This window comes from Rattus rattus, chromosome 15, assembly GCF_011064425.1.
Source record: "Rattus rattus isolate New Zealand chromosome 15, Rrattus_CSIRO_v1, whole genome shotgun sequence".
Taxonomy (NCBI): Eukaryota; Metazoa; Chordata; class Mammalia; order Rodentia; family Muridae; genus Rattus; species Rattus rattus.
Window position 1 is genome coordinate 6,993,244 of NC_046168.1, and position 23,468 is coordinate 7,016,711.

At 40.6% G+C, this 23,468-nt stretch overlaps 1 protein-coding gene across 2 annotated transcripts in view; it reads left to right on the forward strand.

The window, feature by feature from the left end:
• Diaph1 (diaphanous related formin 1) overlaps positions 1-23,468 on the forward strand; it is a 95,417-nt gene that overhangs the window by 4,995 nt on the left and 66,954 nt on the right. The gene's annotated exons all lie outside the window — the stretch shown is intronic.

Below are 23,468 nucleotides of genomic sequence, written 5' to 3' on the forward strand. Positions count from 1 at the left end.
TACACTACAGACCAAACCATACCAGAGTTGGATGGAGACCTTGTCAGCTCCTGATACAGCCATCTTTTTTTTTTTTTTTTTTTCCGAGCTGGGGACCCAACTCAGGGCCTTCGCATGCTAGGCAAAAAGCCGCTCTACCACTGAGCCTAAAATTCTCAACCCCCTGATACAGCCATCTTTACGGTTTGGATTCTAGATGTGGCTGGCACCATTGAGGCTCTGACAGTCTTGAACTTCTCATGTCCTTACCTGCTCTTTGTGTGTCTTCCTTGAGGATACTGTTTAAACGTTTAAGGTTTTGGTCATTAAATATTTGTCTTTGTTGTAGCTTATGTGCAAGTGTTTGGAATGTGTGTGTTTTGCATGTATTTTATTCTTGTTAACTATTTGAATTTCTTAACAGTATATTCTGAAAAAAAAGGGAGGTGTTTATTTTTGAAGACGTCCCATTCTCCCACTTTTGTTCTTTGTGTTGTTTCACCATCTTTGCTAAAAGCACATATATTTTCTCTTTTCAGTGCTTTAGTTCCACATGTTGGTTTTGAGTTGGAATTTTCACCTTTAGACAAGATAGTTCATTTTTGAAACTTTTAGGATCAGGGAATGAGATTGCGTTTATCCTGGACATCCCCTGTTGCCACCCCCCCCACAGAGTTAGATAATGCTAACTTTTGTTTTCCTGTACTCAGTTTGCTACAGGTTGTATGTCACATTGTATAAATATTAGTGAATGTTTAGGATTTTACTTAAGAATGTGATAGATTCATTCCAGGGTAAAGAATTAATTATACCTTGGCAATAATAACAGCTTGAATGAATGCTTCTTGTGTGCCTACCAATGCTAAAGTTGTGAACTCAGTGACTCACTAGTCTCCACACTGGCCTTAATAAAATACACATTATTATTATTATTCTGTTGGATTTGAATCCATTGAGATTGGGCAACCTGCTCGAGGACATAGAAGTAGAAAGTGGCAAAGCTAGGACTCAGTGTAGATCTAGCTGACTGATTCAGTGCTTTGCAGTGTCACTTCCTATGTAATCAGCCTTTCACATCTACTATGTAAGAGTATTCTCTTCTAGACATTTCCTAGAAACTTTTGGTGGTATCCCCCTAGAGTCCTTTGGACATCTGTAGTCTATTAAAACTGGATTCTCCTAGAGTCCAATTAGTGGGAAAATAGTTCAAGGTTTAGAGGTACAAAGTGCATTGGCTAAGTGCCTAAATGCTTTGTGCATTTAGTAATTTAGACTTTGAGGCAATTGGAAGAATCATAATTAAAATTATCTTAGACCTGGAAAAGTAGCAGTTACTGAGTGTGTAAACCCCAGCTCCCCTGTCTCAGGAGGTAGTCAGTTGTGCAAACCATTCTTTTAGAGTAACCTGATCTCCGTTGCACGTGAACCAGCTTTAACACAGCAGCATGTGTCGGCAGTCGCAGTTTAAGTTGCTGAGAGCAGCAGAAGTGAGGTGAAGCTGAGACCTAAGACTGTCTGTGTAATTAGCCTTTTTATGTTGAAATTTGATGTTGGGCATACGTAAACACTTACTGTCCTGAAACTTAAGGATTTCAAATGACTACTGACTCCAGGGTCTCTCCCGAGTCTGAGAACTGCTGGCTTTGCTCTTTAGACCTGGCAGTTATTTGTCTGTAGTTAATAATTAAGACATTGCCACAGAGATCCAAGTACACAGAACTATAATTTTCTGTATGATTGGTGGTAAGAAGTAGAGAATAGAATTTCTCATTTGCCTCTGTCCAAATAGATCTATCTACCTTGGATCCAAAAGCTAATCATAAAGTCAGGTGGTTATCGTATCAGATTTCAGCCTTGGTTTTTAAGAGATTATAATTTGGGATATATATATATATATATATATATATATATATATATATATACACACACACACATACATACATACATATCTCCCCATCTAAGAAGAAAGGGCTCTGTCTAGGGCTGTGAATATAAAAGCGTGTGCATAGGCATGCTGCTGAGGATCATACCTGCGGCTTTGCATGTGGTAGGCGAGCACTCTGCCTTCGAGCCACACTTTGAGCCCAGCATAAACTTTAAATTGATGTGTAAATTTAGAAAATTGGGAAAATTAAATGGCAGTGTTATTGGACTGAGAGAAGAGCTAAGTTTCAGAATCTTGACTGTTAGATGTGAAAAGAATCTTAAAGTGATCTAGCTTGTTCTTTAGATAAAGGTTATCCTGAACCAGTGGTCAGTCCAGTATGCAGCCTAGAACTAGATGGTCTGCTGTCTCCATGTATTGCTGATTGGCTGTGACTTTACCACTAATTAGTCATGTGAATTTTGGACAAGTCACTGTAGTTTGCTTGGTCTTCTCTTCCAAAACCTGAGGGTTATTATAAACATCCCTGAGTTCTGTGCCAGTGCTGTACCAGTGTGCTGGTGCTAGACTCCTCGGTACTAACGCAGTGGTAATGGACAGTATTCGCGGCATAGGAGAGAAGGGTTGGGGCTAGCCTTGGAAGGAAATCTGATTAGTAGGGAGGTGCAGAGAGGCTCGAACAGAGGCTCTCAGACGTGTGACTGTGTGCTGTAAGTGAAGGAAATGGCAGTGTCACAGGAGAGTGGTGGGTGTAGATCACTAGGAAATGACATTGTTACAGGAGATTGGTGGGTGTAGATCACTAGGAAAGCTAAAGCCACTTCAGTTGGCAGAAATTTTAGGTTTCCTTCATGTAAAAACCTGAGGAAAAAAGCCCGAAAATTAGCATTTTATACCATATGGTACACATTGATATCAGTTTGGGGCCACATAATATATTGCAGTGACATTATGTAATCAGGATATCTAAGAACTCAGATTTGTGTTAATGTCCAGGAGATTTTATTTTTATTTTTTGTATGGGTATTTTATCCACATATGGGTTCTGAGAATTGAGCCCTGGTCCTTTGGAAGAGCAGTCAATACTCTTAGCCACTGAGACATCTGTCCAGTCCCCAGCAAATAATTTTTGCTGCCTTTGATGAAGTTTAGGTAGCTTATAGTCTTTACCACTCATAATACACCTGTCTTCTTAGAGATTATCTGGGTCTTAGAAATACTGTGGCTTTTCAGCTAGATCTTAAGGCTGTATGACCAAATTGTGGGCACAGATACTGCCTCTGTGAGAACAATCGGAGCCAGTGTTTGGGCCCAGTTTCTTCTTCTTCTTCTTTTTTTTTTTCTTTTTCGGAGCTGAGGACCGAACCCAGGACCTTGCGCTTTCTAGGCAAGCGCTCTACCACTGAGCTAAATCCCCAACCCCCCCAGTTTCTTCTTCTAAACATTCTTCCTGACATTTGTTTTTTTTTTTTTTTTTTTTAAGATTTATTTATTTATTTATTATATATAAGTACACTGCAGCTGTCTTCAGACACACCAGAAGAGGGCATCAGATTCCATTACAGATGGGTGTGAGCCACCATGTGGTTGCTGGGATTTGAACTCGGGACCTCTGGAAGAGCAGTCAGTGCTCTTAACCCCTGAGCCATCTCTCCAGCCCTCTTCCTGACATTTGTGGTGTTACCTTTGGTTGCATGGTTGTGGAAGTGTTCCTCACTCTTCCTTGAATGCATTTGTCTTGTTCTAGAGCCTTGCCATCAGTCCAGCTAGCTTGTAAGGTCCCTGAAAGCAGCAGTGGTATTTAGCGCTTGTTATCTATAGCCTTCTCTGCACTCAGCTTCAGTGTTAGTTTGGGAGACTCGCATCAAGATTCCCCCCTCTCATGGTCTAATATAAGAGACCTCACCAAGGTGTGAGCTACAGAACCACTAGCATAACTACCTTAACCAGGAGAGCACTACAAAGTAAAAAAATGGTTACTGTCTCTGGAGGTACTGTCTCACTGTCCTGACTTGTGTCTAATAAAGGAACATTATGTATGATTAAAAATCTCTGAGTTACTTTGCAAAGTACAAGGCTGCTGACTTTCACCACTGCAAATGAGAGGAATATTTGACTCAGTGCTCATCTAAAGTGACTAAGGGCAAGCTTCATGGTATTGGAATCTATTAATACCATAATCTTTGATGGACACAGAAAGGTTTTTACAGACTTGTTAACAAGAAGCCTGAGAATAGTCTGCAGGATGTGTCTGGGTCTCCATAGTTAATTGTAGTAGTTCCCAGAGTGTACTATTCATTCTTTTTAATGTTTTAAAAAATTTTATGTGTCTGAATGGTTTCCTTGCATGTATGTATGTGAGCACATGAGTGCCTGGTGCCTATGGAGTTCAGAAGGTGGCACTGGATACCCTGGAACTGGAGTTAAGGATAGTCGTGAGCTCCCATGTGGTACTGGGAACTGACTCAGGGTCCTCTGCAGGAACAAGTGCTCTTAACCTTTTTAAGCCATCTCTCCAGCCCCAGACCATTGTTTCTTAACACATACTTCAGTCAGCTGTAGAATTTCTTTAGTTCCTTTATTTGGCCATAGCAGCTTTGGACTGTTGTAAAGCTACTCCATCTTGTTGGACTTATACAGATGGTTTAGTCTCGTTTCTATGTGAGATGTACACTAAGACTCCTCACTTGCAGGGTTCTCTAATGTTTCTTGATCCTTGTACTTTTGAAAGGATGGGAGTTGGTCCTGGTTGGCAGCTCTTAGCCCCTGCTACAGCTTGTTCGTTACATGTAGGCCGTGGGTGACGTCTGTTTCCTGTGATTGAAACCACAAGAAGAAGTGGTGAAAACCACTGTAGGATACGTATTATCAGGCAAGCAGCAGGCATTGGGCACCCCTTAAAGAGAGTAGTAGTAACCAATTACTGTCTTTTAAGAGGCCCAAAGAGACCTTAGAAATGATTTGACCCAGTTTTCCTTTAAACGAGGAGAACATGGAAGCTTAGAGCTGTTTTCTTGTCCTTAATTAGATGAGCTAGGCTTTAGAATCTAGTTATTCAGTGTCCTCTCTCATGCTTGTGATTACTATTAAATTTTGCACATGCTCTTTGTCAGGATATTAGTAAGGTGTATGAGAGAAGAGAGTTTTGAACATTTATGAATATGGGAATTGGATGATGTTTTGCTTTAAATGTGTTAATGAGTTTTTAAAAACTTTTTATCCTTTTCAAAACCAGAGTTTCTGCTGTTTTTTAATTTCACATAATATCTGGATAGTCTAGTCACTATCTTTGCACAAATGTTCTTAGAGGATTACAATTATGGTTTATATATTTTTTACTTTTAAAATACTGTAAACATTTCCATTTCTTCAAGCTTTAAAATTATTTTTATTTGAAATGAAAGTGAATTTTTAAAATAAAAGCAATATGTAGCTTTTCTTAAAAGAATGTAGATATGTATAAACAGTAAAACAACCCCCTTGGGGTTTTTTGTTTGTTCCTGTTTTGTTTGTTTGTTTGTTTGTTTTTCTGAGAGCTTATCTGTGTATCCCTGGCTGTCCTGGAGCATGTCCTGTAGAACTTAGAGATCTGCCTGCCTCTGCCTCCCAACTGCTGGGATTAGAAGTGTGTGACATCTCTTCTAGTCTCGTTTTTCAGAAATTGAAGTTTAAAGTAGGACCAAAGAGAGAGATACTTGCTATTTGGAAATATTTGGACCTAGTACTCTGGCATGAAATTGTGTATGTGATTGTGTCATAAGTTCAACATAGTTTGATTTCTAGAAGGATCAGAATGACTTTAACTTTAACTTTCTGGTGAACATTCATGAGAATTTAAGTTATTGTGCTCTCTGCTCCCCACTATTTCCCTTTAGATCTTGTTCTAGGTTTATAAAAGGCTAGAAAATGTTTATTGTTTCATTAGCTCAAGACTGGCTTTTTAAATAGCAGTGTAATTTTTGGGTTATTTACTGTATTATTAGTAGGTGATTATTTTGGGGGTATTCAATGATGATGTGATGAGAAAGGGAGGAGTATCTATTATTTGGAAAAGATCTTCATGCTTGCTGCCTGTATGTGATAGCAGCTGTAGAAACTTCCTGTCTGTTGGGCCTTGGGCGTGTCATATGTGCCTACCCTGAGGAGAAGATGTACTGCTGCTCACATCACAAGGGAGGAGGACAGAGTTGCTAGGGCGATTGAGAAACAGCATTCCTGAGTCACTGAGTCTTTCTAAATGGTCAACACCCCTTTTTTAAAGGAACAATGACAATCTTCCCTGAACTCAGAGGCCCAATAAGGAAATGAGAAAGAACAAGCATAGTTTTTGGAACTTGAAAAATATATTTAAACTTTGGAAAAGTCTGCTAACATTATGTGTTTTCTGTTTGTGTTCAAGTTTTCCCAGAACTTTAAGGTATTTGAGAAGGAGGAAGCTTTGTGTATAGCTCTGTGCAAGTGACAGAACATTCATTCATGACTTTGACCCCTTCCTTCAGCAGAGAAGATGGGCATGTCTGCCCAACACTTGATGTTCCAGCTTTGAGCACTTGGTCTAGTGGCAGCTTGATTTCTTGACCCAGGAGTGTCTATGGCGTAAGGTGCCGACACTGTAGACTTGTAAGAGGAACAGGGTGTCCCCAGCCTGGCTTCTGGGCTGCTTTTCTGTGCTGGATTAGTGGAATTGGAGTGACCTTTTCTTCTTGTTTCCAGTCTGTCAACTCTCTGTGAAGTTGTGTTAGCCCATCCCAGTGCTTAAAGATGAGCTGAACTGGAGGCAAGGAGTTACTTTTTCTTTTCTCTCAGATTTGTTTCCTTGACCAGGAGAATAACAGGTATTTTGAATCTGTTAGCAAGCAAATCCTAATATTAAGGCAGTATCACAGCGTGGCTTTGAACTCTCAGTCTTCCTGCTTCTGCCTCCCAAGCACTAGGATTTAGATTCCCTTTTCTCTGGGGTATCTTTTTTTTTTTTTTTGAGGTGAGTGTTGTAGCTCTGCCCCATTCCCATTTAGGGTAATAGGTAATCGTGATGTCAGAATTCAGTTTTTCTGTAGATAGAGATGAGATGTCAGTTTGTTTGCCATCTTCCTTGGGCCTTCGATGGAAATGGAAGGAAAAACTGTATTTAAAGTTACTCGTTTCTTTCTCTCCAGTTCTGCCTGGAGCCTAACCAGTTTCTGTGGGTCTGTCATCCTGTCTTATTATTTTTTAAAGACACTTTGATTTTTGTCACTTTATTATTGAGTTTTTTCATCTCAGCCCGATGAAGACAATATAGTCGTAAAGGCAGGAGTACTAAAACTGGTAGACTTCAAGCAGCAGGCACACACCTTCCCATTACTAGCTCACTGACCTTAGGCGGCCTGTGAAATCTGTGGCAAAGCTAGGTGAGTTCAAGTTCAAGTGTGTGCTGAAAACCTCCATGGCCTCAGCATTCTAGGGCACTTACTGCAAGTCCTGTGCTAGAATAAAAGGTGAGTTAGAGGCAGACCCACAGATCTCTGTGTTCCGAATGTCAAGCTCGACCTTTCCTTACAGGATTTGAAAGGAAGTTGTTGGCCACATGTATTTCCCACTTTGCCTGTAGGTAGTGGTAGCCTTTAGCATTGTCCAGAACTTACTACCTTTCCAAGAAGGTGGAAACACTCCTAGATGATGTCTTGTCTGTTTCATAATTGACTCTTTTTCCCCAAGGACAATTCATAAATGTCTTGTGGGCTGGAGCGCTAAGCATAGTCTCTGGTCGCATTCATAGGGAAAGACATTCTTGAAGGCGTAATCTGATGGTTTAGTGTCTGTAACAATACTACTTATCTAGCAGAGAACTCAAAACTTTTTAATCGGGGTTGGGGATTTAGCTCAGTGGTAGAGCACTTGCCTAGCAAGCGCAAGGCCCTGGGTTCGGTCCCCAGCTCCGAAAAAAAGAAAAAAAAAAAAACCACTTTTTAATCACTTGCTCAATTTGAATAGTATTAATGAATACACTGTACTTATGATGGTGCTTCAAAATTTATAGTTGTGTTAATTTTAAAATAAAGTTTAAGCAGTGTCACTTCAGAAAAACACGGCTTTTGCCCCTGCAACACTTAACAGCCACAGAGAGAGTTGCAACAAGTATCTTTTAAGAAGGCTCTGACGTATAAAATATTAAGAGCCCAGCTTAGATGATGGCTAAGTGTAAATTTATAGGCAAAGGAATGGTCTTTGTTTTCTCACAGCATGTTACTCAAGTATAGTGTTGCCTAATTAGTCATCAGGTGGTTGTTTTACTAGAAGCTTTTCTGTAGTAACACCGAAATCACTTTGCAGACTGCTCTCACCATCCGTTTTTACCTGCTTATCAGTGATCCTAAGAGGCGTCTGTGCAGTTATGTTGCATTTTTGCACCGGGCACCCTCTCCCACCCCCATTCACTTTTGAGACTGGGTTTTCCTACCTAGCCCTAGGATGGCCTTGAAATAGCTATAAAGCCAGGTTGACTTCAAACTCAATCTTCCTGCTTATGCCTCTTGAGCTCTGGAATTGTATAGGCAGGCCACCCACCTGCTTATGCCTCTTGAGCTCTGGAATTGTATAGGCAGGCCACCACAGCTGGTCATTGTCTTGTTTTTTAGTAAAGTCACAGCACAAAGAGTTAAAGTTACTTATAGCATGTTGGAAATAAGAATCAGAACTCAAGGTCTTTTTCTCTTAGAACGAGATCTAGTTTCAGCTGTTGAAATAATGTATGAATTTCTATTGCTGTGCAGTAAATTATTACCCAGCGTAAAACATGGCATGGATGGTGTGGGTGGGTTCTCAGGGTGACAGGGCTGAAATCAAGATGTCAGCTGAGCTGTTCTTGCTAGAAGCTCTGCTGAAAGTCGGCCTTCAGAATCACTGAGTTTTTGAAGACTCCAGTCCCTCACAGTGTGGAGCTCTCTTCAGTGCTGGCTTGGGACTGCACTCAGCACCCAGAGACTGCCTGTAGTTCTGCTTTGGCCAAGAATGGTGTGCTGAATCTGTGTGTCTTGACTTCTAGATTTAAAGCACTTGTGTGACTGGCTCAGGTCTACTTGGTAATCTTTCTTAGGAGTCAGCCATTCTGTATCTCTGTTGTCAGCAACAGAGTCACAGTGCTGCATACCTTTAATCCTGGCACTCCAGAAGCGCAGGCAGGCGTGTCTGAGTTCAGGGCCACCCTGGTTGTCTGGTTGTTTTAGGGTTTCTTTGTTTGTTTGTTTGTTTCTTTCTCTCTTTCTTTCCTTCCTTCCTTTCTTTCTCTCTCTCTCTCTCTCTTTCTTCTTTCCTTTTTTTTTTTTTATTGGATTTTTTTTTTATTTTTTTTTTTTTTTTTGGTTCCCTGGAGCTGGGGACCCGAACCCAGAGCCTTCGCTTCCAGGCAAGCTCTCTACCACTGAGCTAAATCCCCAACCCCCTTTATTTACATTTCAAATGTTATTCCCTTTCCCAGTTTCCTGGCCCCAGCCTTAAGCGCCCACTCCCTTCCTCTTGTATAAGGGCGTTCCCCCTCCCCAATGTTTTAGGGTCTCTATTGCTGTGCTAAACACCATGATCAGAAGCAGATCGGGGAGAAAAGAGTTTATTTCCTCTTACAGCTTACAGTTCAGCATGGTGGAGTCAGGGCAGGGCCTGGAGGCAAGACCGGAGCAGAGGCTGTTTGTTCTTCAAGTCAAGGTTTTGCTGTGTGGCTCTGGCTGTCTTGGAACTCACTCTATAGACCAGGCTAGCCCTCCAACTCAGAGATCCGCCTGCCTCTGCTCCCAAGTGCTAGGAAGTTTCTCAGTTGAGATTACTTCTTCCAAAATGACTCTAGTTTGTGTCAAGTTGTCGTACAAACTAGCCAGCACACTGGTCTACACACTGAGTTCCAGGATAGGTAGGGCTGCATAGAGAGACCATGTCTCAAAAAACAAAACAATAACCAAAAAAGGTTCTGTGTATGCTGAGGCAGTTAGTGAATTGCATTCTGACTATAGTTATGAGAGAACTCAGGGGTCCCAGGTTCATCACAGTGTGGAGCCAAGATACTCAGCTATGCAGTTGTGGTAGTCACTTAGCCAAGAGCTCAAGCATAAAAGTTACATTAGCCTGAACTAAACCTTTAGAATGTACTGAGCTATGGGTTTGCACTTGTGGGTTTATAGTTCCCCTTTGCTGGCTATGTAGTTCATTCAGTAATAGTTCATGAGCATAGTTCTAGGAATTAAGAGTCACATTTTCCTCTGTAAAATACTTTGTGTTCAGAGTAATATTTTAGTCATATTCTCTTATTAGATTATTGCTAAGAACACTATGTAACTACCTTTTGCTTGGCTTATATAAACAGTCTGTATCAAGAGATAGTCCCTTAAAAAAAGAGAGATAGTCCTTAATTATTTATAGTATTCTGTGCTTCATTCATGATTCAAATTAAAATTCTAGAATTCAGGGGCTGGAGAGATGGCTCAGTGGTTAAGAGCACTGGCTGTTGTTCCAGAGGTCTTGAGTTCAGTTCCCAGCAACCACATGGTGGCTCACAACCATCTGTAATGAGATCTAATGCCCTCTTCTGGTATGTCTGAGGATAGCTACAGTGTACTCGTATACTTAAAATAAATCTTCAAAAAAAAATTTTTTTTTTTTTTTAGAATTCAGAGAATCATGTAGAGATAAATATGGATGAAGTTTCTTTGAGTTTACAGTAGGCACCATTGTATTATTGGACATACAAAAGAACTCCTGTCTATGTGACCCACAAGGTTAGTTCTGTCAGCTCAAGTATTGGGCCTAGAAAGATGGCCCAACATTTAATTGCCCTTACTACTTTTGCAGAGGACCCATTTGGTTCTTAGTACCCACTATGGTTACAGCTCCAAGCAGAACTTCCTCTGTGGCCCTGTACTCACACATACATACCCACGTAGACATACACACACACATAATTAAAAATAAAACCTTAAAAACTAGAGTAAAGCCACCACAGTAATAAAATAGGTATACAAAAGATATCAAAATTAATTTATATTATATAATAGTTATTTGGGTATATAGTAGACTTTTGATGTCATTTAGTTTAATTAGTTGGGCCTTTTGGATCTTAGAGGGCTTACCTTGTAGGTAAGAGTTTTTGGTCTGTTTTCTTATAAGTATTAAAATTATCTAGTTTTTGATTTCTCTTTTAAAAGATTATTTTTATGTGCATGTGCCTATGTGGAAACATGTACACAATGTGTGTGCAGATTTCCATAGAGACCAGGAGGTGTTTGATCTCCAACTGGAATTGCACGTGGTTATGAACACCTTGCTATGGGTCCTGGGAACCAGACCCAGGTCCACTGGAAGAGCAGTAGGCATTCTTTACCTCTGAGCAATTTCTCTGGCCCCAAGGAAATTTCTGACTTCTTGTAGCCGGTAGCCAAAAGATTTACCACATAATACATTAGGATGTGGTGAATGAATCAGGAACTGAATTGCTGTCTGGAAGGGGAGGAAGGGGGCAGGTTTTCATTTCTATTTTGATTGATGGTTATTGCCTTGCACTACATTGTCAGCTGTATTGTATTTGATGGTGTTACTGTTGAAACATGTTGATGCGTGTAGTAAAGCTCAATGAAACAGACTTTTCAGAGAAGATAAGGCTTCTTTTAGTTAGTAAATATAGTTTTTTAGGCTTCTTTTCCTAGCCAGCTAATGGCTTGTAGATATTTATCTACTGATTCAATTCTGGCAAGAGTCTTAGAATAAGTGCTGTACTTTTATTTTAATCATTTGCCTGTAAATGAAATATTATGAAATTGAGTAACAAGTAAAACTCTAGATTGTGCAGAAAAGGCACTATTACTCCTATTGGTGGAAGACCTCAGGAGATTCACTATGTAGTATCTTAAAGTCATAAGTCAATTTTTGATTGTCAGAACATGAAGACCTGAGAGAGGACATCAGGGGACAAGCAGGCTAAGAGTAGGGCCTGCTAAACAGTGAGCATCTTGCTAGGCTGCAGTAAAAGCCAACTCCTTAGACATCAAGCAGAAATACGATTGAGGAAGTATGCTGCTGTCACTTTTGTGCACCTAAGCTCACCATGATCGGCATCATCTTTGCTGAATAACTCAGAGCAGAAAAAAAAATTCTGTGGGCTGATGTGTTTTTGACAGTTTAGGTAGTGAAGCAAAAGACAGAAGAGCAGAAACACATGCACATGACAGCGGAATGACAGTGGAATATCATTCAGTGCTAAGGTGCAGTGAGTGATGGAGGCAGGAGACAAAAGCACCTTAGCGTGTGTGTACTAAGTAACAGAAGCCGACAGGGGAAGGCTCCAAACCGCATGGTGGTTAGGAAAAGCAAACTAGGAAGACATAATGATCAATGGCTTCAGGAAGAAGGGATGAAAGGGCCCAGGAGACAGAACTTTCATATTGATGAAATGGTTACAATGAGTATATTTGCTCAAACCCATAGACCATAAAATGCCAAGAGTGAGCCTTAGAGTAAATTGTGGTCTTTGGAGGATTATGGTATCTCAGTGAAGATTCGTTAACTGTAACAAATTAATTAGTGCAGAATGTTAGTAAAAAAAAAAGCTAAGTTCTGGGATGGACATACTGGAAAGTTCTGTAAAGAGTAGATGGTGGTGTCCTCAATAACACATGTGTATGAAGCAAGTGGTGCCCTATGATCATATGCAAGCAGGAACTCATGCAAAAGTGAAGAAGAGAACTGACTCCATAAAGTTGTCCTCTGATCTTCACACATGCACTGTGACATATACATCTATACATACACATCACATAGAATAACAACAGCTCTCTGCCCCTCCTTTCTCCCTGTCTTCCCCTCTCCGTACCCCCTCTGTCTCCATCTCCATGTGCTCCTGCTCCCACTTCCTGTTTGTCTCTACTCCCTTCTCAACTCCCCTTCCCATGCCCTAAATAAACTCTATTCTACACACACACACACGAACAATGACAACAGCAATAATAATAGCATGCATATCTACACATACACATCATATAATAATAACGACAACAATAATAAATAAAAACCCCAACAACCCATCCATTTAGAGTCTCTCATTTGTTTGTTTTGTTTGCTTTTTTTTTAGAACTTGCTCTGTAGACCAGATTGGCTTCCTCACTGAGATCCATCTGCCTCTGCCTCTGCCTCTGCCACTGCATCCTGAGTGCTGAGATTGAAGGAATGCACCATCACTGCCTGGCTGTATCCAGAGTTAATATGCTGTTTAAACTCCTGTTTTCCATGAGCAATAACATACATTTATTATCTGAGGAAAGTTCCTAGCATGAGAAGGTGGAAGTAACTTACTGAACAGAGGGGGAGATTTAAAAACAAAAATCATTAATATCTACTAGAGAAAATTTCAGAAAAAAAAAAGAATATTTAGGAGTTGCAAATATGAAAGCTGAAATTAAAGCTGAATAAAAGGGTTGGGAGAATTTGGAAAACCCCCTCTAAATATGGCAGGAATATAGAGATACAAAAGAGAGAGAGAGCAAACAAAACCCAGAACAGTATGGGAAACCAGTGTTCAAATGAGAGAAAAACAACCAACAGAACAACAAGTTACCAAGGAAATAAAATTAATTTCCTAGCACTGAAAGCGAGGATAAAAATAGATTATACAATGGTTAAATCTCAAAATATCCGTAAGAAAATCCTACAAAATTCAACAGGATGGAAATGGGTTGTACACGGGACCCGGAGCAGCCCCACGTTTTCCTGAAAATAATGGTCTTTAAAAACCTGAAGAAAAAACAATTTCCAACCTACAAGTTCAAACCCAAACACAACTGTTAGTCAAATATGGCTTCAAAATAGACATTGTTACGTATTTAAGTTTAAAATAAAGTTTATCCCCATGTATTCCAAGAAGCCGTAATGGGATGTGCACCATCAAAGTGAAGGAAGGAACGAAGTGAAAGACTGAAGTACAGTGAACAAGAACTGCAGCAGAGCAGAGGGGTCACAGAAGCACCGAGAATAACCGTTCTGTGCCCCGAGAGCAGCTGTAGTGGGGCAGTGAAGCCGTGTGTGGTGACATTCGCCCGTGGTATGGTATCAGCACTGAGGAGGCTGGAGAGGAGGGAAGACTGAAAGTTAAAATCCCACAGAGCTACAAAGTGAGTTTAAGGCCACCTGGACATAGAGTCAGGCCCTGTCTTATTAAAACACAACAACAAATGAAGTACAGTGGAATAGTGACGAGGTTTGCATCAGACCCTTAACGACTGTCATCATCAGCATCTGTTTCTGGTCTGGCTTTTGAAACTGACAGTATATGTATAACTCTGGCCCAGACTCTTGGCTACTCTGGACCATACATTCATAACACACACGTCTTCTCATGTGCATACAAGCATACAGCTGTGCACACATACCATATTGGGTGTCATGCCTCAGACTTCATCTTTTTGTTTTTGTTTTTGTTTTTGAGAAAGTTTCTTACAAAGTAGGCTAAGCTGGTTAGTCAGGAGTCCCAGGGATTCTGCCTCCCTAACTGGGTTTCTAAGAGCCAACTATCACCCTAGCTTGCTTTGTTTGTTTAGTGTGGGCATTAACAGTCAACCTGGTCCTTATGACCAATTGAGCTGTCTTCTCAGCCTCCAGTGTTTTTAATGTATTGAAATTTATCCTTTTATCTACTAAAGAGATCTATTCAGTTCCAGCATCCTCATCAGGCTACTCACTACTGCCTGTAATTCTAGCTCCAAAGGATCGGATAGCTTCCTCTTGCCTCTGGAGCAACTACACATACAAACAAATCTTTAAAAAAGAAATCTTGGTTACTCCCAAGGTTTGTCAATTATTGTGTGTAGTTATGAAGATTTGTGTGCAAACTTTTGTGTAGACATAAGTTTTCAGCTCTGAGGTCAGTGAACATCAGGGAAAGCCAGGGATGGTAGTGCCTACCTATAATCCCTATAACTCAGGTAGCAGAGACGGGGATTATCACGAGTTTGAGGCAAACCTGGCTTACTAGTAGTGAGACTTTCTAAAGCAGACAGCCGTCACACACCAAGGGGCTTTGTAGCGAGGTAGTGTGATGGGAGCATGTAGTTTTATAAGATGTTGCCACGCTCTTCTGCAGCATCTGGGGTTCACCACCGCACTGGGGTTCACTAGTGTTCTGCTTTTTGTCATTGCCATAGGCTATAGTTGTATATTGGAATCTGAGTTTCCCTGAAGGCAGGCTGCAGATTGACTTCTCATGAGCTTTTAGTCATTGTTGTTCCATGCGTGTCTTCTTTGATGAGTTGGTAAGCTGGCTCCTTACTGTTGAGTTTTGAATTGTTGGCATATTTTACATAATAGTCCTTTCTTAGATGTGTCTTCTGTTTGTATTTTCTTTCTAATTGTTTGTTTCCTCATTTTCTTGGCATCGCAGCACGGTGGTTTAAAAAGAACATTTTCCCCGAGACAGGTATCCAGTAGCTCTGGAAAATCAACATCAGCTTAGTTGAAGAGACTTTTAAATGAATAGTTAATTTTTTTCTTTTTTTTTAAAGTTTATTTAATTAGTGTATATGCGAGTAAGCACCCTTGGAGGGATTGACTCCCTTGAAACAAAGCTACAAGCATCTGTGAGCTGCCACATGGGTCCTGGGAACAGAACCCAGGTCCTTTGGAAGAGCAGCAAATGCTCTTAGCCCCATTAAGCTAGGGGCAGATTACCAGCAAGACTCTCGAGCTCAGAATAGTTAAAATTGTAACAAATTGGGCACTATTTTGTTTAATAGTTTTAATTTTAATTGTATTATTTAGAATATCAGTTGCTGAACTGCATTGGAACTATTTTATTGTTTTAACTAAATTTGAACCAGGATTTGTGAAATTCTAGTTTTATAGTATAGGGGTTGTGCAAGAACAGTACACACTGTTAATTGGCTTGAATATGTTATTCAAAATTCAAAATATAAATTTCTAGTATGAATATAAATTAACTTTTATTCTTCTCTACATATGAAATTCCCACTGTAGTATACTAATATGTTCACACACTGGGCATAGTGATCCATGCTTAAATTCTAGCACCTGGGAGGAAGAGTCAGGCAGATCTCTGAGTTTGAATGAGACCTGGCCTACATAGTGAATTCCAGGCCAGCTAAGGCTCTACAGTGAGAACCTGTTTCAGAAACAAAAATACCAACACCACCACCACCACCACCGCCGCCAAAATATTTCACAGGAACATTTTTAGAACTTTTGATACATAACATGTATATATGTTACCTGCATAACAACATTATGATTTTAGACAAAATATTTAAAATGTAAATTCTAGACATTAAAAATGAGCAAAATCCTATAAATTTAGGTGTAACTCATAATTATGTAAGGAATGTTCAATTTAATTCTAACATACTGACTTTTTAGAGAAATAATCATTGAGGGGCTGGAGAGATGGCTCAGTTAAAATCACTACCTACTCTTCCAGAGGACTTGGGTTCAATTACCAGCACCACATGATGGCTCACAAATGACTATAACTTCAGTTCCAGTGTATTTGGTGACCTCTTCTGCCTACCACACGCCCCAGGCATGCATGTGGTGCCCAGACATAAATGCTAACAAAACACCACACATAAAAAAATGACTTGAATTTGTTGTAAAGTTTGCCCATTCTGCGCTTAGGACAAAAATGTAGTGAAGCCTATTAACTATCCTTTGGCATTAAAAGCTTTAACACACGTTTTTACCCTTTAAATAAATGTGTTACTGTACATCTAAATATATATCTCCCAACATTCTCCGTTACTAGGGAGTCTGTTCAGTGCAGTATGGTAGGACATTTCATTGTTGAGCATCCAGGTATACATTAGGTATTTTCCCTGTAACCAAAAATGCCCAACCAAAACCACTTAAGGAGGAGTCAGAACTCAGTCTGTTTTCTGAGATTATAGGCATATATTGTCATACCAGCCTGACTCTGTTAAGACTCAAGAAGAGTTAGTCCATGGTCCCTTGGCACCATGGACTTGGACAGACATCATGGCAGTAGGAAGCCATTCACTTCATGGTTTATAGAAAAGTAGGGGGGTGAAACAAGCTGTCAGGGATAATGTACCCTCAAGAGACTTTCCCCCAATGACCTTCTTCCTTTACCTAGACTGCACCTAAGGTTTTACAGCTTTCCAAAATGTGCTACTGCTAACTGGGCCTTGAAGTAGAAGCCTCTATCGGGTGGGGACTTCACTCCATAACAGAGTGCATTGTAGTTAATTGTAGTTTCCTCCTTTGCAGGCATGAATGTATGCACGCATGTACATGCAGAGGTCAGAGGACAGCCCTCAGGAGTTGGTTCTCTCTATTCTCTGGGCTCTGGGGATTGAACTCAGGTCATAAGGCTTGATATTGACAGCAAGCCTCTTTACCCCGTAGTCACCTCGCCAGCCCTGCTTGCTTAGTTTTTGAGACAGATCTCATTCTTGTAGCCTAAGCTGACTTCAAATTCAATCCTCCTGTCTCAGATTCAGCCTCCTTCAGTGTTGGCATCACAGGCATGTGCCATCATTCTCAATTTGAGTCTTATTTTGGTGAAGGGTGTAAGATCTGAGTCTATATTTCACTTTTTAAAATGAATTGAGATTTTGATTAGGGTTTTTAATCTGTAGATCAAATTTGGAGACACGTGATCCTAACATAGTTGCGTCACCCTGTTCATGAATGTAGGGCATCCCTTCATCTATTTCTCTGATTTTATGGCTGTAGACCTTGTACTTACTTTTAGATTTATATCTGTGGGTTTTATTTTAGGGAATGCTGAGGAAAATGTTTTCTTGGTTCTTTTTTTTTTCTTTTTCTCTGAGCCGGGGACCGAACCCCAGGGCCTTGCGCTTCCTAGGCAAGCGCTCTACCACTGAGCTAAATCCCCAACCCCGAGGAAAATGTTTTTATGTTTGAAATTTCATACTGCATTTGCTCATTGCTGTTCATTTTAATTTTTAGATTATTTTATGTGTATGTATTTATTTATGTGTATGAGTGCTCTATCTGTATGTATGTATATACTTGAGACCAGAAGAGCACATGGGATCCTTACCCTTTTCCTGGTCTTAGCTGCAGCATCTCTAGGCTGTCATCATTAATTACAATGCTAACTGTAGGGTTTTGTGTTGTTTGTCTTTTGGTAGATACTGTTTATCAAGTTGAAGAAGCTCGGTATTTCTGGGCCAGTTGCTAAATTTTCTCAGGAGAGGCTTAATCTGTATTTAGAGTCCATAAACAAATGAAAAGGTAGGTATAGTGCTTCAGGTGTTCCAAACAGTAACAGTAAAATATTTATTTCTGGGTTTAAATTTTGTTAAAATTATAATTGTTCATTTGCAGTAGCTAGCTCTATTTGACATTACACATATTGTGTGGCTCTGGTGCTGGACAGTGGTGCTCTGGGTGATCTTAGACTAGGTCTTTAGGGTCCCACCATAGAGAGAATTCTTCCAGCCTTCTGCCTTTCATGAAAAGGCCAGTTTGCTAGGGCTCTGATTTTGCAGAAGAAATGCACTGAGTGTTTGCCACAACTGTGCTTCCAACCCAGAAGCCATCTGTTTACCCTCTCCTGAGAATGACCTTGTACACTGCTGGTGGTGGGTAGTTTTCCAGTGGCACTGTGAGGCAGTTTTGTAAACGGTGGTGGTGGGGTACCTAAGGATTTAACTATTCAAGTGGCTTTCTCCTTAGTCTTAGGTTAGTTAGTACTTTCCCTGTGAGTGGTTTCTTGTAAGAATTTGTATTGATTTCCTAGTCCCTTGAAGGTCTTTCAGTGTAATTTGACCATTTCTTAGTTTTGATTTGGGACTCTGCTTCCCGTGTCTGCTGGTACAACTAATCTTCCTATGCCCTATAATTGAGGGCACAGTGAAGCCATTGAGCCTCTGCTTGGGTAGAAAGTTTATTGGGGATCAAACTGCTAGGGTTGTCTTGGGAGGTGGGCAGAAAGAGGAGCGAAAGAGGAAAAGCAAGCAGATTTTGCGTGACAGTCAACAGTGTGTGTGCGTGTGTGTGTGTGTGTGTGTGTGTGTGTGTTGGTTGAGATGCCCTTGCCTAAGGTGGTTGACCTTTGGGGCAAGATTAAGGGTGGTTTCTGATAAACAGAAACTGGCCTTATGAGATCTCCTTTTCTGGAAAGCAGAACTACCACCGTCCTACCTCATCCCACAGTTTTAGGCTTGTTTATCCAATGACATTCTTCTCTAGGCCTAAGTTTTGTTTAGAACAGTGTCATCAGCCCCGCCATTTTGGGTGCCACTTTGGATCTAACATGCTCCATCTGCATTTTTTGTTGTTTATTTTTTCCTTGTTCTCTAGGATCTTGTAGGCACTTTTCTTTTGTTATTTACTTCTTTCTGGAAGATATCTTTTCTGTAGTTTAAGAGGCCTTCAAGAATGGGAGGAATTGGGTATTTTGGCTCAGTTTGTTCTTCTTGTTTTCTTTTGTTTTTCAAGGCAGGGCTTCTTTGTGTAGTCCTGGCTGTCTTGGAATTAGATCAATAGACCAGGCTGGCCTGGCATGCACCACCGTGGCCCCAGCAAGTGTGACATCTTTTACCTAGAAGTTAGTAATCTGTTCATGGACTTCATCTGCTTAGCTGTCTTAAGATTTTAGTTTAGTGTATATGAAGGTCTGAGTGGTAATAGATAGTGGACTCCATTAGAGAGACAGAGTATCATGGCGCACCCAGGCAGGGAACAGCAAGGATTTGTAGATTTGCAAGTAGAAGATGGGGACGATTGTGAGTAAAAGCACATAAGCTGGGTAGATTAGCGATGGGCATAAGTACAGCTTCAGCAGCCTTTCCTTTTCCTTCACATTGTTTTCAATTCTTTCATTTCTCATGATCTAGGAATATCTTTATCTATATCACAGACTCCATTAAAAAAGAAAGAAAAAAGCAACAGCTAATGATTTGGGTGAGGACTGGAGGGGTGGCTCAGTGGTTACATGGAAGGTTATAACCATCTATAACTCCAGTTCCGCCGGATCTAATGCCTCTTCTGTCCTCTTCAGGCACCAGACATACATGTGGTGCACATACATATATACATGGCACATACAAATTATATGTAAACATTTTTAAATTAATTATTTAAAACATTGAACAATGTTTCAGACACTATAGAATGTGTAAAAGAACACACGTTGCATTGAGTAAATAAGCCATATTCTCAGGATCCTGTAGTAACAGGTTTCCATATCAGTGACTGAGCTTGCTGTTTGGTTGGGTGTTTTATTGGGTTCAGAAGTGGAATTGGTCTGTGCTGTTATTTATTTTGTTGGGTGTTGCTGCCCTCTATTGGACTTATTTGGGAACTGCAGCTTTTCTGCATGGATTCCTTTCTATGGTCCTAACTCCAAGTTGAAAACTAAAACACGGATTATTTTATTTTATTTTATTTCATTTGTCTTAGTATGTATATTTTTTGAAACGAGTTCTCATATATTGTAGACTGGCCTTGATCTCACTATGTAGCCAAGGATGATACTGAACTCCTTATCCTCATTCTCTCATCTCTCTACTACAGATGTGCCTTACCATGTAAGATTTATGTGGTGGAGAGGTCAAACCCAGGGCCCTCCTGCATGCTTGGCAAGCACCCTACCAAATGGGCACATTCTAGCCCCCAATAATTGTTTTTAAGTACTAGATATATTTCTAATAGTGTTCCAGAAAAGCCAGGGGAATGTGTATTTTCTTTCTTTGAAATGTTTGTGTATGTTTACTGTCTGTGGCAGAATTACTGGTAATAAACTAGGTAGGGATAAGGCAGAAGAACTTGGAACACAGGTTTTGGGGCTTTGAGATCAGAAGACTTGAGTTCTAATCGTTGGATTGATGGCTCACTGTACCTGTCTGGGCGTTGGTTCCTCACTGAGAATGAAGAGGTGGAACAGATGTGAGGGCTTTTCAGGGGTTTGTTGGCTTCTGAGGTCGGTGCCTGGCCCTACACTCAGGGAACTTGTTCTTCTGGAGGCAAGTAGAGTAGCAATCACAACAGGAGCATTGCGGCCCACTCTTGGTGCAGCGAGTCAGACAGATAGCTGTCATTTTGCAAATACCAGGAAAGGCTCCTATGCAAGAGAAGCAGTCATCTTGCCAGCCTGCTAGAGTTAGTCCTGGAAGTACAATGCAGGCTGAGGGAGGCAGCTGTCTAGGGAAAATCTGGGGTAGTGAGGCAGTGCCATCTTTTGGGCCTGCAACTAGGTCAATATACCAAAAACAAACAAAACCCTAAACAGTTGAGGGTGTGTTTAGTGGCAGGCCTTATTGGGGTGGGAGTGGGTAAAGGCAGCAGAGCTATGTATACCATGGTGTAAGGAGTTTGGATTTTAGGTTGAAGACAAAGAATTTGTTTTGGAGACAGTCTCAGGTAGCCCAGGATGGCCTGACTTACTGTGTAGCTGAGGATGGCTTTGACTTCTTTTTTTTTTTTTTTTTTTTTTTTTCGAGCTGGGGACCAACAGGGCCTTAAGCTTGCCATAGGCAAGTGCTCTACCACTGAGCTAAATCCCCAACCCCTTTGACTTCTTTATCATTTCATCTCTTAGGTGCTGGAACTACGGGTGTGCTCCACCATGCCCAGCTTTAGAAAGAGTACTCTTGGGTATAATTGGGAGGATGGATGTGGCATAGAGCAGACAGAACTGAAGGCTTCTGATAGTTTAAGGTGACACTGAAGTATAGTAAGCAGCAAGCAGGGACCTGCGGTAGTAGAAGAGAGATGATGACCCCAGAGTCTGTAAACAGAAAGAACAAAGTGCTTGTTTCCCTTCCTTTAACTTTGCCCACTTCTGTGGACAGTTCAGCCACCACTGATTGTCTAGATGTAGGTTCCATTATCTGTGTCACACTCATCCCAGAGTTCTTTGACTGTTTCTTGTTTCTTAAGAGAACATTTGAATTTGGAGCCAATATTGAGATAAGATGAACCTTATGACAACTTAGGCTGCAGGGACATTGCATCCCCTTTGTGGCTTGTTTCTAGATGCCACGTACATCACGTAAGCCCCACAGCTTGTGAACAGCTGCTGCTGTTTTCAGTGTATTGACCTGATGAAACTGCAGCTCATCGCTGCTGCCCATCCCATCAGGCAGAGACCCTCCTGTGTAAGCACAGGTTGGTCTTGAACCTGAAATGTAGCCCAGGCTGCTTGAACTTTCAATTCTTCTGCCTTAGCTTCTGAAATGCTGGGATTATAGGTGTGCATAACCACTTCTGTGTGCAGATGATGTCAGGACACAAAATAAGGAAATGTCTTGTAGTCTTCTTAGGTAGTGCTTTGTCATTCTATGTCTGTGTCCCCGATAAAAGTAAACTTGAAGTTCCATGGGTGTTGAGCAAGCCTCTCATGTTCTCAGGCAAGCGGTTAGTACTCAGTCAGTGAAAATGTGACCTGGGCCAGGGAGAGCAAAGTCAATTTTCTTTTAATTAATTAATTTGCTTTATTTTATTTATTGGTTTCTTTGTTTGTTTGTTTGTTTTTGATACAGGGTTTCTCTGTGTAGCCCTAGATCTCCTGGAACTTGCTCTGTAGACCAGGCTGGCCTTGAACTCAGAAATCTACCGGCCTTGGCCTCCTGAGTGCTGTGATTAAAGCTGTGTGATACCACTACCTGCCCCAAAATAAATATTCTTAATTTACATTGGACCTACCCGGATTGTGATATGAGAACTATGGACATAATGGAGTGGTTCTTCCTATCATCAGAAGGCTAGATAAATAATTGTGAAGATAGGACTGTTTTTTTCATTAGTTGAGTAAGTCAAGAGGCATTTATCCTCTCCTTTGATAGTAACAAAAAATTATGGTTGAAGTTCAATAGGGTTAAAAAAAAAAAAAACTTCCTACCTGCCAAGACTTAAAGCATTCAGACTTTAAAGTACTTCTGTGTGTGTGATCACATGTAGAAGCAAATAGAAAACATTGAGTACTTATAAAGTTAACCCCTATATAATCACTGTCCATGTCAAGAAGTAGAAAATCATGCACACTCCAGAGACCTCTTTGTCTTCCTCCTTGGTTGTAACCTATAGTAGTCACAGGTAATAGCTGTTGGGCATTTAAGATAATCATGTCCTTTATAATCTTACATTACAATTAATATGATTTTATATGTCCTTAGTGAACTAACGGTTCTCTATTGGTGAGTAGTTGAAAGTTTATTCACTTTCTTTGAAGAGCTCTTTTCCAGTGTGCTCTTGCTTGCTCTTTCGATTTTCTTTTTCAGGTTTACAGTCATCCGCACATGCTTTTGTTTCTTAAGTGCTCATTTCAGCAGGGCCGATGCTTACAATTGCTGTGTTGAATAAAAATGTATATACATTTAATTTTACTAGATGATGTCATTTGTCTTCTTAGGTTGGCACAGTGGTTTGTCTAATCCCAGCAAAGTATGAGCAAGCCGTTGTTCCTCTACAACTAGACAGATACAAAAGCCAGGGATCAGACCCAGAGTCTCACATACATGCAGTGTTTCTATCAGTATGAGCGGATACTTCTTCTTGACTTTATCTATGTATTTGTTACACAGTAGGCAAGGACTCCACCACTGAGCATTTAACCCCATCCTCATCTCCCTTTTAAAATTCTGACACCGAGACT